The 15,387-nt window shown below is 40.9% G+C and overlaps 1 pseudogene; it reads left to right on the top strand.

Annotated features, from left to right (window-relative positions):
* Positions 1-550: 550 nt before the first annotated feature.
* Positions 551-15,114, top strand: LOC125296720 (annotated as a pseudogene).
* Positions 15,115-15,387: the final 273 nt, after the last annotated feature.

Below are 15,387 nucleotides of genomic sequence, written 5' to 3'. Positions count from 1 at the left end.
AATGCTTAGGCATACGTCCCTGAAACTAAACAATTTTCATGTCAAGACGCCAACAACATCTTGTAAAGACACGATATTTATTCTCTGATTAAATTATATTGTTTTTGATTGATTTAGTTGACAGATTGTGAAACTTTAGAAAATAGAATAGTAATCAAAGGTTATTTCAGGTAGGCCGTAGCTCAAGGTAGCAATGGGTTAGCTGGTCGTTTTGTCAAGTTCTGAACATTTAATCACAATTGACAAAGTTTCTGATACCAGATGACTTCATGTTGCTAAAAAGTGAACTAATAATAACAGCCTGACACTGCATGCTGTTCATAATTTAAAACAAAAAATGGTATGTGATATCTATTGATTGAGTAGTGTGTAGTTAGTGTGATTGAATTGCATGCCTAGTCCACAGGATTATAATATTTTATTGTGAGAGAGTACTAAATATAACTCTTCCTTGTACTGGATTTATTAACTAACTACCCTCTGCTGGGATAACAATGCCTGCCCAAATATAGGGCATAGAATAGACACCAAGGACAATGACCACACTATATAAGGGTTGGTTGAGGTGGGCCACTGTTGAGAAGCGTCCCAGGTAAGTCACTGCATTTGAGTAATACTAAGGTGGTGCAGCTGTGCATTGTTCTGTAAATTAGTTTTTTTATAAGACATGGCAAAAAGTCATGAAAAATTTAAAACATAATAGATCTGTCATGATATGGTTGATGTTTTCCCCTCCTGTGAATGCTGTTTGGATAATCCATCTCCAAGAATTCATCCAGCTGATTTTGTGATCGATACATCTCAGATAGGTATGTAAGTCAAGTTGTGTTTCTTTTAGTCTTCACTTTCTTTTTGAACAAAGATCGCCAGTGTCTAAAGACATCTTATTCCACTGGCGCTCTTGCTCAAAGGACCAGAATGAGTTCTGACGCAGAGATGGCAGTCTTTGGGGTGGCTGCCCAGTACCTACGCAAGAGCGAGAAAGAGCGCATCGAGTCCCAGGGCAGGCCCTTTGATGGCAAAACGGCCTGCTTTGTCTGCGATGAAAAGGAACTGTATGTGAAAGGAACCATCATGAGCAAAGATGGAGACAAAGCTACAGTGGAGACCCAGGACAGCAGGGTATGTGGCATGCATACCATTATATCTCACTGTCCGTTTGCATTACAGTACAGCAGCATCAAATATCTCTTTAAGTTGTGGAATGTAGTGTCATCAGATTTGATAATTGATCATTGATCATTTTCATGTGAAATAATGAAGCATCTTTTTGTCTTGAAAAGCGCTATAGAAATTAAATTATTTTTTATTATAAATAAATAATAAATTAGTTATTATTATATTATATATGTTTAGCTGTTTTGCTATAACCTTGCAAGGAAGCATACCTCTTATAAAATGTATTTTCAAAAACTTAGATTGTAACTGTCAAGGAGGACCAAGTCTTTCCTCTGAATCCGCCCAAATTTGACAAGATTGAGGACATGGCCATGATGACTCACCTCAACGAACCATGTGTGCTGTTTAACCTCAAAGAGCGTTATGCAGCCTGGATGATCTATGTAAGAATTGCATTTCTAGTCAGTAAACCTCCAAAAGCAATGAATTACATTAATACATTATTTATTGCCAGCTTTGGATGTAATATGGAGTCTTCTCCCCATATGTCAGACCTATTCTGGGTTGTTCTGTGTGACTGTGAACCCGTACAAGTGGCTCCCCGTCTACAACCCCGAGGTGGTGACTGCATACAGAGGAAAGAAAAGGATGGAGGTCCCCCCACATATTTTTGCTCTGTCTGATAATGCCTATCAGTTCATGCTTACTGGTGAGGGGACTTCGTGGGAAAATGTTGTCATTTACATTTAGAGTTACAGTTCTGCTTTATCAAAAATGTTATTTTTGTGTTGTTGTAGACAGGGAGAATCAGTCTATCCTGATCACGTAAGTATTATTTTAATTCTGATTCAATTGACCAGCAGACTGCTACAGTCAAATCACAGCTGTGGTGATGTATTTTACCAATGCCACTATTACTCATACAATACATTAAAAATTAACAGAATAATCTGATATTCTTTAGTGGAGAATCTGGTGCAGGGAAAACTGTGAACACCAAACGTGTCATCCAGTACTTCGCAACAATTGCAGTGTCTTCCGACAAGAAAAAAGAAGTTGTCAGCAAAATGAAGGCAAAGGATTTTGTTTGTTATTGCTATTTTGCCAAATAGCCCAAGCAAACTCATCAAAAAGATATTTACAGTTTGCTTTGGCCACAGGGTACCCTGGAGGATCAAATCATCCAGGCTAACCCTCTACTGGAGGCTTTTGGCAATGCCAAGACAGTGAGAAATGACAACTCATCTTGTTTTGTGAGTACATCATTCTTAACTCATTTATAATTCATATCCTGTATAAACAGCATACCAACAGCACAGAAGTAGATGCTGAATTTTTTTATTGCAGGGAAAGTTTATTAGAATACACTTTGGAATGACAGGTAAACTGGCATCAGCCGATATTGAGACATGTGAGTATCCTATAAATGTCAACAAAGAAATACCAAAATTACAGATATAACATAAATTGTGTATAACAATGTATAACATAACATTATTATGTCTTCTCATTTATTATGGTGCCACATGGCTACTACAGATCTCCTGGAAAAATCCAGAGTTACATTTCAGCTCGGAGCTGAGAGAAGCTATCACATTTTTTACCAGCTTACTTGCAACAAGAAGCCAGAACTAATTGGTAAATTATTGATACAGTGATAACATACTATTTTAAATGGTTATTTTTCTGGAAGCATTAGTATTCTTAGGAAGCATTCTGTAATGTTGACTAACATACATAGATATACTTTATAGATCTGCTTCTCATTACCACAAATCCATATGACTTCGCCTTCATCAGCCAAGGGGAGGTGGCAGTAAAAAGCATCGATGACGCTGAAGAACTGATGGCAACCGATGTAAGTAAAACACAGTTTGATGATGTGAGGTTATTTTCAAAACAAGCAAAACAAACCAAGACACAAACAAAGCGAAACAATAACATTTTGTTTGTGTGTTACAGGAAGCCATTAGTATTCTTGGCTTCTCCGCTGAGGAGAAGATGAGCATCTACAAGCTGACAGGAGCTGTGATGCATTATGGGAACATGAAGTTCAAGCAGAAACAGCGTGAGGAGCAGGCTGAGCCTGATGGCACAGAGGGTAAAACACCTTCATCTCAGAGGTTCAGCTTATTCTTCTACTGCTACCATGTTATACTGAAGCAATTTGACAGGCTGATGTGTTTGTTATGTTTGTTATTTACATTATGTTCTAAAGAATTAAAAGTTCGTGCTAATGTTTGGTTCATAACTTTGTTATGGCAAAGTTAGCTATTACTGCAAATAGAATGAGATTATTTTGCGTTGAACGTAACTTTGGGTTTATGTTATCTGCTCATTTGTTTAGTGGCAGATAAAGCTGCCTATCTGATGGGCCTCAACTCAGCAGACCTGCTGAAGAATCTGTGCTATCCGCGGGTGAAGGTCGGGAATGAGTATGTCACCAAGGGACAAAATGTCCAACAAGTAAGACCATGCTGCAGTAGAACCTCGTTCTACATTTTGTACCTACTGTATTACCCATATTTATCTGTTTTTTTCTATATCTTGTCACCTAAAACTGAGTAGGACATTGAGTAAGCATTTGGTTTAGGTTGCATGGTTACTTCTGTTTGCCTACACTTATAACTTTGACCAGATAAATGATGATGTTGCTGTTTTATGCCTTAGGTGTACAACTCCATTGGTGCCCTGGCAAAGTCTGTGTATGAGAAGATGTTCATGTGGATGGTTATGCGGATCAATCAGCAGCTGGACACCAAACAACAAAGACAGCATTTCATTGGGGTCTTGGATATTGCAGGATTTGAAATCTTTGATGTAGGTTTTTACAGTTCAAGTTCAGGTTTATTGCCATTTCAACAACACAGTTGATAAGAAAGTGCCTTGGTATGCTCACAATACAACACGACTCATCACAGCACAACATAACACATGATACAAAATCAATGCATAATGAAAACACTAACGGCTACAAAAATCAACTCGTTTTTTTGTATTTCATGTTTTTCTTATTGGTTTAGTTCAACACATTGGAGCAGCTCTGCATCAACTTCACTAATGAGAAACTGCAACAGTTTTTCAACCACCACATGTTTGTTCTGGAGCAAGAGGAGTACAAGAAGGAAGGGATTGAGTGGGCCTTCATAGACTTCGGGATGGATCTGGCTGCCTGCATTGAGCTTATTGAAAAGGTCCATTTCACCAAGTATACACACTAAAACATGTGTTAATGCTTATACACATTTGAGTTTACATGAGTGTCACTTATGTTTATTGTCATTTTTAACAGCCAATGGGCATCTTTTCCATTCTTGAGGAGGAGTGCATGTTCCCCAAATCAACTGACACATCATTTAAGAACAAGCTGTATGACCAACATCTGGGCAAGAACAACTGCTTTCTGAAGCCAAAGGCTGTCAAAGGCAAACCTGAGGGCCACTTCTCCCTGGTCCACTATGCCGGCACTGTTGACTACAACATCTCCGGCTGGTTAGAGAAGAACAAGGATCCCCTGAATGAGTCTGTTGTGCAGCTGTACCAGAAAGCCTCAGTGAAAATTCTTGGGATGCTGTATGCAAATTTTTCTGGCAGTGATGGTAAATTCATATGAATTTATGTTGAGTCTGAAATGTCTATGTTACAATATTGCAATCTAAATAATCTAATTAATTTCCACCACTACTACTACTAAAACTACTACTTTAACAATTAAAAATACAACAACAACAACAACAACTACAACTACAACTACAACTACAACAACTACAACTATTATAACAACTACTACAACAACAACTACTACTACTACCACTAAATATTAATTTATTATGTGAATTTTAGATTCTGGTGCTGGTGGAAAGAAAGCTGCGAAAAAGAAGGGCTCATCTTTTCAAACGGTCTCCGCTCTGTTCAGGGTAAACACTTCTCCAGGTATATGAAACATAGGATACCTTCTTGTTGCCAAAAGTAAAATAAAAAACTCTTGTGTTTATGTAGGAAAACCTGAATAAGCTGATGTCAAACCTGAGGACCACTCATCCACACTTTGTGCGATGTTTGATCCCAAACGAGACAAAAACACCAGGTACTTTTTGTGTGTTTTTCTGTAGGATATTCAGTAAATTCTGATCGTTTCCTTCCGCTGTTGGTCATGCATGTGCTACTGATATCAGGTGCCATGGAAAACAACTTGGTCATCCACCAGCTGCGCTGTAACGGTGTACTGGAAGGCATCAGAATCTGTAGGAAGGGTTTCCCCAGCAGAATCTTATACGGGGACTTCAAGCAAAGGTATGCTCCCTGGATGGATATCAGACCTCTGCTACCTCAGGTGTCTTTAATTACTATGTATTTCATACTTAACTATGAATTAATAGTGCAATGTCCTTTATTAAAAATTAATAAAGGAACACAGGTGTTTAATGATATTTAGTATTCGTGGTTAATAACAATAATTCATTTAAGAAGTTTACTATATGAGCATATTCACAGGTTTCCCGTTTACCTACAAAACTAGATGCGCGCGCAGCCGTGGGGAAGAAGACGCTTGGTGGCCGTCCACAACGTTATAAACTTAACCTAATAGTCGGCTGCTGTAAGCTACAATCTGAATTTTTTGTATACCCCTGTTGTCTCAATGATAATAACATCTCATTTCCGACTATATTTCAGAGTTTGCCGTTAATTTGCATTATTAATATAACATCGTCTTTTGGCATTTTTGGCGAAGACATGCATTCCGTTAGGGATACTGAACATATTGAACATTCTCTAACCATTGTGATTTTGAATTGGTGCAGTTTTCAGCACAAAAACTCATTTTATTCTTTTCATGGAGAGCACTGCTCTATGCTGTTCTATGGTGCTTTCTGCCTCTTAGTTGCGCACACATGTTTTCATGACGTTGCATAGAAATCCATGTATATAGTACTGGATTTCATCATCTGTCATTGAAACCTGCAACTCTGAATATGTTTTAGATACAGGATCCTGAATGCTAGTGCAGTTCCTGAAGGTCAGTTCATGGACAACAAAAAAGCTGCGGAGAAGCTGTTGGGCTCAATTGATGTTGATCACTCACAGTATAAGTTTGGACACACCAAGGTGCAACTCTCCATTATCTACACTTATATTGCAATTAAAGGAGAATTCCGGTGTGATATTGACCTAAAGTGTGTTGAAACATGATAACGAGTGTGAACGTATGTCTCATAGCCCATCTCGGCTTGTCCCCTGCACTCCAAAATCTGGCGCTAGTTAGCCGATGCTACCAACAGTCCCTACCAACTTTTTCAATGGTGGTGCTTCGGCATCGGGCTAGCCATGCAAATAAATCACTGTTTTACACCATTTACGAGGCTCAATGTATCGCCACACTTCATTGGTAGACTTCCGAGCGACGAGTAAGAATGAACAGGTATGATAAGGGATCAGATTCCAAAAATAATTCCGTGGAAATGCATGGATTCCAGTTGCTGCTACTGGAAGAAACTGGAATCCATGCATTTCCACAGAATTATTTTTGGAATCTGATCCCTTATCATACCTGTTCATTCTTACTCGTTGCTCTACTTATCGTGACGAAATTCAAGATGGCTGCAAACGCTAAACTTTGTGAAGATACTGTCTGTATAAATCGTCTTGTAAGTAAACTACCAATGCTTTTTCAAAGTTCTCAATGTCTCGTTTTAAATGTCAGGGCCCTCGGAAGTCTACCAATGAAGTGTGGAGATACATTGAGCCTCGTAAATGGTGTAAAACAGTGATTTATTTGCATGGCTAGCCTGATGCCGAAGCACCACCATTGAAAAAGCTGTTGGTAGCATCGGCTAACTAGCGCCAGATTTTGGAGTGCAAGGGACAAGCCGAGATGGCCTATGAGACATACTGTACGTTCACACTCGGTATCATGTTTCAACACACTTTAGTTCAATATCACACCGGAATTCTCCTTTAAACCACACAGAAATGAGGACCATAATTGACATAAGCTTTTTATTGAGTTGACATCTTTGTGAGAATGTACATGAAAATCAGATTTCTGTATGTTGTCTTCCAAAGTATTAAACAAAGCCTATCTATCTATTTAACTAAATCATAATGATATCACATATAAACAATGGGCGAAGATTTGACCATTTAAACCTTAAAACCTTGTGACTGAAGTATGTTCTCTGGAATTGAAATATGTTGTCTCACACAGGTGTTCTTTAAAGCGGGTCTCCTGGGAGTCCTGGAGGAGATGAGAGATGAGCGTCTGGCCCAAGTGGTCACCTGTATTCAGGCCGTCTGTCGTGCATACATCGTGAGAATGGAGTACAAGAAGATGCTTGACAGGAGGTATTCAATGTGATCTACTGTACTGTGCTTTTCCTGTTGTATACCTAAAAATGAATATAATCATTCATATCATTATTCTATTTGAAAAGGGAATCCATCTACACCATCCAGTACAACATCCGGGCATTTATGAATGTCAAACACTGGCCATGGATGCGTCTGTACTTCAAGATGAAGCCCCTGCTGAAGAGCGCTGAGTCTGAGAAGGAGATGGCGCAGATGAAGGAGGACTTTGCTAAGTGCAAGGAGGACCTGGCCAAGTCTGAGAGCAGACGCAAGGAGCTGGAGGAGAAACTGGTCTCAGTTGTGCAAGAGAAGAATGACCTTCTCCTTCAAGTCCAAGCAGTATGTCTTATTTCCCAACTCTATTGGCTGGTTTCCTGTATATAGATTTAACCTAGTCCTATACTTAAAATCATTAAAAGTTTCCATTGAAAATTGTTTTAGTCTGGTCGAGTATGTGTACAACCCTTATGTCCTTTTTTGTTTTATTCATTTATTTTTTGTTACGTTTTAATTTATTTGTGTATCTCTCCAACTGCCTATTTTCTTTTATAATTTGTGAAAGGAATCAGATAACCTGGTGGATGCGGAGGAGAGGTGCGAGGGGTTAATTAAGAGCAAGATACAGCTGGAGGCGAAGCTGAAGGAGACGACTGAGAGGCTGGAGGACGAGGAGGAAATCAATTCTGAGCTGACCGCCAAGAAGAGGAAGTTGGAGGATGAGTGCTCTGAGCTCAAGAAGGACATGGACGACTTGGAACTCACCTTGGCTAAAGTGGAGAAGGAGAAACATGCTATGGAGAATAAGGTCCGAGTTGTGTCCATGCATCCCCACAAAGGAATCATTTGTACAATAACTAATGAATCATATTTCATAATCTGTCTGTGTTTTGTCTGGAAATGTACCTCATTGATATTGAGAAATAATAATAATAACAGAAATGACATTAATAGTCTGTAACATACTGTATGTGATTGACATGATTTGATTGTCCTACCACACAGGTGAAGAACCTGACTGAGGAGATCATTGCTCAGGAGGAGAGTATTTCTAAGCTGACCAAGGAGAAGAAAGCCCTGCAGGAGTCCCATCAGCAGATGCTAGATGACCTTCAGGTCGAAGAGGACAAGGTCAACACCCTGACCAAAGCCAAGACTAAGCTGGAGCAGCAAGTGGAAGACGTGAGTCTGTATGAGCTGAATGATGACTTACATACTGTATATACCGTTACCAGTGTAGACATTGTTATGATGTTGTTATGATGGTGCTTCACATTGGTGGTGGTTAGTGAGGTTTCCCGTTCACTTTAAAGCACTTTGGGCGCCTTGAAAAGCACTATATGAATGCATTGTGTTGTTGTTGTTGTTGTTGTTGTTGTTTATTGGTGGTGGTTTTCGTGGTGGTGTTGTATATTGTTTCCTTGTTCTCACACAGCAGGATCTCTTGAACATGAGGTAGATGTTCAGATATAAATGTATGTGTTTATGTGTATGTGGCTTGTTTTTCTTTTATCTTTTATTCAGATGGAGGGTTCTCTTGAGCAAGATCGAAAGGTTCGGATGGACCTTGAGAGGGCAAAGCGGAAGCTGGAGGGGGATCTGAAACTGGCCCTGGAGTCCACAATGGACCTGGAGAATGAGAGGCAACAGCTGGAGGAAAAGTTGAAAAAGTACCAAATGCTGAACCACTGTATACGCTGTGCATTCATTATGTGGAGTTTGTCACAACAAGGAGATCTTTATTGTAATTTTGTCTTTTCCACCTGTAAATATTTTTTTTTTGTTCAGGAAAGACTTTGAGGTCACACAGCTTCAAAGTAAGATTGAGGATGAGCTGTCGCTTGCTTCTCAGATTCAGAAGAAAATCAAAGAGCTTCAGGTGATCAACCCATTTCATACAGACATTGCTCATTGGAAATTATGGCTAACTGATGATGAACTCCACTTCTCTTCCTGATGCCCAGGCTCGTATTGAAGAACTGGAGGAGGAGATTGAGTCTGAGCGCGCTGCGCGTACCAAAGTGGAGAAGCAGCGGTCAGATCTGTCCAGGGAGCTGGAGGAGATCAGCGAGAGGCTGGAGGAGGCCGGAGGCGCCACCGCCGCCCAGATCGAGATGAACAAGAAGCGGGAGACTGAGCTCCAGAAGCTCCGGCGAGACCTGGAGGAGTCGTCCCTGCAGCACGAGGCCACTGGAGCAGCTCTCCGCAGCATGCCGACACCGTGGCCGAGCTGGGGGAGCAGATCGACAGCCTCCAGCGGGTCAAGCAGAAGGTGGAGAAGGAGAAGAGTGAACTGAAAATGGAGGTGGATGACCTCACGAGCAATATGGAGACTATAGCTAAAGCTAAGGTGAAAGAAAGTCCTAAATGTTGCTGAGTGGATCTCAGATACTAGTGTACTTTGTGCACAAGCTGTGATGACGTATGTATTTCGTAGGTGAATCTTGAGAAGATGTGTCGTGCCCTTGAAGACCAGCTAAGTGAGGTGAAAACCAGACAAGTGGAGAAACTGAGACTCATCAATGACCTTTCTTCCCAGAAGGCTCGGTTGCAGACAGAAAATGGTAATGCTGCAAGATAACTTTCATAATTAACCTTTACCTTAATTAACCTTAAGGGTGTCACACCGGTGTGACAAGAATGTTGGAAAATGAACGTTCTAAAGAATATCTGGGTTCATTGAATTCAAACAGAGCCCGAGATATCTCTATCATCTCTATAATATGGCTCTGAATTTTAACATGGTATTTTAAAACCTGGGATTGCTCTGGAATGGAATCTTTTCTTAGAATGTTCAAAACTCCACCAAAAACACCAAGAAGAAACTATGAGTGTTTTTTTATTTTGACAAATATAACTAAGTAACACTTGATCTGGGTGTAGGTGAGATGGCACGCCATGTCGAAGAGAAGGAGTCCTTGCTGTCTCAGCTAACAAGAGGAAAACAGGCGTACATTCAACAACTTGAAGAGCTAAAGAGGCAAAACGAGGAAGAAACTAAAGTGAGTAAAGTGGACAAGAACAGTTAAGTGGCAACATAAAAATGTTATTAGCAAACATTTCAAAAATCCTAATTATTTTGGGGCACTGTGGCGTAATTGGTTACAGTGTCTGTACCATGCCAACGGGGGCCCGGGTTTGAGTCCAACCTGGGTCATTTCCTGATCCCACCTCATCTCTCTCTCCCACTCACTTCCTGTCTGCCTCTTCACTGTCTTATCATATTATTATTGGGCAATAAAGCCCAAAAAATCATATTAAAAAATGTTATTATTTAAATTGTTTAACAGGCCAAGAATGCCCTGGCCCATGGTCTGCAGTCCTCCCGCCATGACTGTGACCTCCTGCGGGAGCAGTTTGAGGAGGAGCAGGAGGCCAAAGCTGAGCTGCAGCGCTGCATGTCTAAGGCCAACAGCGAGGTGGCGCAGTGGAGAACCAAGTACGAGACGGACGCCATCCAGCGCACCGAGGAACTCGAAGAGGCCAAGTAAATATCACATCACTACATAAGCATCAAAATATGTGAAAAATGGATTTGTAAATATATGTGAGATGGGAAGTAACTAAGTCAGTGACAGGGAAATAGTTGTTAAGGAGTTACAGTTGTTAAATTGGAATATCATTGTAGGCTACAGTCTGCTTCTTTTAACAGAAACAACAGGTAAAATAGTCCTTCAAAAAGGCTAGGATACCTTTTACTTGTATACTTTACATTTCAGTACATTTCAGTCTGTACTTTGTTATTTTTACTGGAGTAAAGAAGGTGAATTTTTACAGAGGTATCTGTAGTTCTACTTGATTGAAGATCGATGGAAAGTGTGTACTTTTACCATCTCATGGTATATTTACTACATGTAGATAGTATATAACTGCATTGATAATGCTGTGTATATATTTATGTATTCGAAATGTTAAATCTGAAAGGAAGAAGCTGGCCCAGTGTCTTCAGGAGGCAGAGGAGGCAGTCGGAGTGGTCAGCTCCAAGTGCTCCTCTCTGGAGAAGACCAAGCAGAGGCTGCAGAGTGAGGTGGAGGATCTCATGACGGATCTGGAGAGGGCAAATTCAGCTGCAGCTGCCCTGGACAAGAAGCAAAGGACTTTTGACAAGGCAAGAACTTTATGAAAACACAGCAATACCTTTTATAATACATTTCATATTTCAATGAGCAAAGCCTAACTACCATCTTTGTGTCTTAATATGACATGTCTGTGATAAGATAAACAATGTCTCTAATATAAATGTTTTTTTGCTCCTGGCAGAGTGGAAGCAGAAGTATGAGGAGAGCCAGGCTGAACTGGAGGCGGCCATGAAAGAAGTGCGTGCAATGGGCACAGAACATTTCAAACTGAAAAATTCCTATGAGAAATCTCTGGAACATCTTGAAACGATGAAACGTGAAAACAAAAACCTGCAGCGTAAGAGCCTGATCCTTGAAAGAAGTTGACTTTCATGTAATCAGAACATTTTCATCAAATATTCCATTTGTATTTTTCAGAGGAGATCATGGATCTCACAGACCAACTCGGAGAGTCAGGAAAAAACCTTCATGAAATTGAAAAGTTAAAGAAACAAGCAGAACAAGAGAAGACAGAGATTCAGACCTCCTTGGAGGAGGCTGAGGTAACCTTGTTTCCATACCAGTGTGGCTACTGTGCATCCTGTGCTATACCACTATGAACTTGTCTTGGAATCATACACTCCACAGCACAGAAATGCAGTCGCAAAATCACAACACACGGACATTATCACAGGGCCATTGCATCAACAGCCATTTCTGCTTCAAAAGCACAGTGTTCAGTGATAACCACTTGGTATAAAAGAGTTGAGAGAGTATGAATGGAATGAAGGAGAACTTCTTCTTCTTAAGCAAGAATAGTACTTCACACAGTTGCTTGCAAGTGTTGGTTAAACGCAGTAACACAAAACTTGTATTAAGCTCAATAATGACAGATACATGTCTTTCAGGAGACACTAGTGCTAGTACTAGGGGTCGTAGTGTCTTTTTGGGCTCAAAGACATAGAGGACAACAGTAGCGCTGTATCATGTTCATGCAGTATCAATGGTCATTTCCTTTTGAGGCGTCCCTGGAGCACGAGGAGTCGAGGATCCTCCGCGTGCAGCTGGAACTGAATCAAGTGAAGTCTGAAATGGAGCGAAAGATCGCAGAGAAGGACGAGGAGATGGATCAACTGAAAAGGAGCAGCCAGAGGATCATAGAGTCCATGCAGAGCACTCTGGACTCAGAGGTCCGGAGCAGGAATGACGCCCTGAGAATCAAGAAGAAGATGGAGGGAGACCTGAACGAGATGGAGATTCAACTGAGCCATTCCAACAGACAAGCCAGCCACCTGAGGAACCTACAGGCTCAGCTAAAGGTGAACAGATGAATCAAATGGGGCTTTCAGGTTGTCTTTGGATTCACAACAATATAACCAGTGCCCTTAACACATATATTCATTTCAAAAGGATGTTCAGATTCATCTTGAGGACACGCTGAGAAATAACGATGACATGAAAGAGCAGGTGGCCATGACGGAGCGGCGGGCCAACCTGCTGCAGGCCGAAATTGAGGAGATCAGGGCAGCTCTGGAACAGACCGAGAGGAGCCGCAAGTTGGCTGAGCAGGAGTTGGTGGACGCTAGTGAGCGGGTTCAGCTACTGCACTCACAGGTAGCTACAGGGTCAGTTAAAGGGCAGCATGATTTGGAGAAAATATCTAATTGCGATTTTTCTTACGGATAATGTGAATCTTGCGATTGTGATTGGTGATATAATTTTTTGAATATCAATGTCAAGATTCAGTTCAACATTCCAAATGTCTTTTCCGATTGGTGAGCATGCCTTGTGCATGAGAAGCATAGCACTCCTGACTGGTGAGCTTCACTGTCTGTCACACAAAGAAGATGACATGAACATAAAAATCATAAATCATAAAAAGATTAACCATGCACGATTAATTGTAGCCTTTGCGATTAAATAATTGCATTGGTTGAAATTGCGATTGCGATAATTATGCAGCCCTTGTCAGTTACATTGAAGACAGATGATTATTCTGGGGATCACTGAGCAGTATTGACAGTTGTGTTTTTTTCCCGTAGAATGTGAGTTTGCTCAACAGCAAGAAGAAGCTGGAGACTGACCTCAACCAGATTCAATCTGAAATGGAGGACACTACTCAAGAGTCCAGGGATACAGAGGAGAAAGCCAAAAAGGCCATCACTGACGTAAAACAACATACCTCACTCTAGTACACGGGAATATGACATGTCATGGTTATAGTGCATTACATGAATATAATAAACCTTTGGTTTCTGTGCCAAGGCTGCTATGATGGCTGAGGAGCTGAAGAAGGAGCAGGACACCTGTGCTCACCTGGAGAGGATGAAGAAGAACCTGGAGACCACCGTCAAAGACCTGCAGCACCGCCTGGACGAGGCTGAGAACCTGGCCATGAAGGGTGGCAAAAAGCAACTCCAGAAGCTGGAGTCCAAAGTAAGAGCAACACAACACCAGTGCACATGCACAGACAAACAAGAGAGGGCTTTGCAGATACGTTTTCCATGGCCGTAAAAATAGCTATTCTTTGTCTTTTAGGTGCGTGAACTTGAGAACGAGCTGGAGTTGGAGCAGAGACAGAGTTCTGATGCCATAAAAGGCTTGCACAAATATGAACGCAGAATTAAGGAGCTTTCTTACCAGGTAGGTTGACAAAAAATCAACTCACATGTGGAAGGGAGTATGCTAGACTGCTTAATCCTGGTTAGTAATGGACTATTTTCATATCCACACACTCATTTCTTTAAATAGTCTGAGGAGGATAGAAAGAATATCCTGCGTCTGCAAGAGCTTGTGGATAAACTGCAGCTGAAGGTGAAAACATACAAAAGGCAGGCCGAAGAGTCTGTGAGTATCAGCACACTCAAATGGGTTGGGCTTGAGAAGAGAACTTTACATGAAACACAACTTTAATTCGTTTACTGTCTTACAGGAGGAACAAGCCAACATGTACTTATCAAAGTTAAGGAAGGTGCAGCATGAGCTGGAGGAGGCTCAGGAGAGAGCCGACAGTGCCGAGTCCCAGGTCAACAAGATGCGAGCCAAGAGCCGAGACATGGGAGCCAAAGTGAGTCGATGGCGAGACATGGCGAGCATCACAATGGGATTATGCCTGGGGATGGATTTGTGCATTTCATCTGAATGGGCTACTGTGGAATGTGTTCTCTCTCTCTCTCTCTCTCTCTCTCTCTCTCTCTCTCTCTGTCTTTCTTTTTCTTTTCTTTCTTTGCAGGGAAAGGATGCCAGTGAATAACAGAGACTCTTGGGGAGAAAAGTGTTTAGTGTAATGACATCAAAGAAATTCTCCTTTCATCGCCTGCTGTTCATGCTAAAATGCTTTGACACTGTTCGAGGCTCTTGAGTCTGATCACACTACAGTAATTGCCTGTGTGCATGCCTAATGTGCATTCTGTAATTGCTTGAATGAGATTATTATGTAGAAAGATTTTCAATATTAAAATGATCTGGAGGATCAAAGAGGAAAAGTGGTAAGCGATGGTGTAGTAAACTATGAATATAAAAAAAGCTTTCTCTATTTTTCTCTCTAAAGTCATTGGTTGTAAGGCAACTGCTACAGTAGTTTAGTCATGGAGTGGGGATATTGTTTGTGTATTTGCTGCTTTTGAATTGATGTGTGTGCATTGCAACAATAAAAAACTTGAATGCAATATGGATTGGTAACTGTTTTTCTTTGCATGCTCATATGTATGGTATAAATCCCAAGGTGAACTCATCTAAAATCCCATAATCCATCATGGAGTGTCTTCAATGTATATCTGACCAGAAGTCAGGAAAACAAAGGGAAAGAGCAATCTGATATCAAATTATTGTTTCTGTGTCTATTGAAATGCCCTCAGTTCACTGT

The sequence above is a fragment of the Alosa alosa genome, chromosome 6 (assembly GCF_017589495.1).
Source record: "Alosa alosa isolate M-15738 ecotype Scorff River chromosome 6, AALO_Geno_1.1, whole genome shotgun sequence".
In the NCBI taxonomy this organism is placed as follows: domain Eukaryota; kingdom Metazoa; phylum Chordata; class Actinopteri; order Clupeiformes; family Clupeidae; genus Alosa; species Alosa alosa.
Note: the sequence above shows the minus strand (reverse complement) of the source record. Positions and strands in the feature narration are given on the sequence as shown.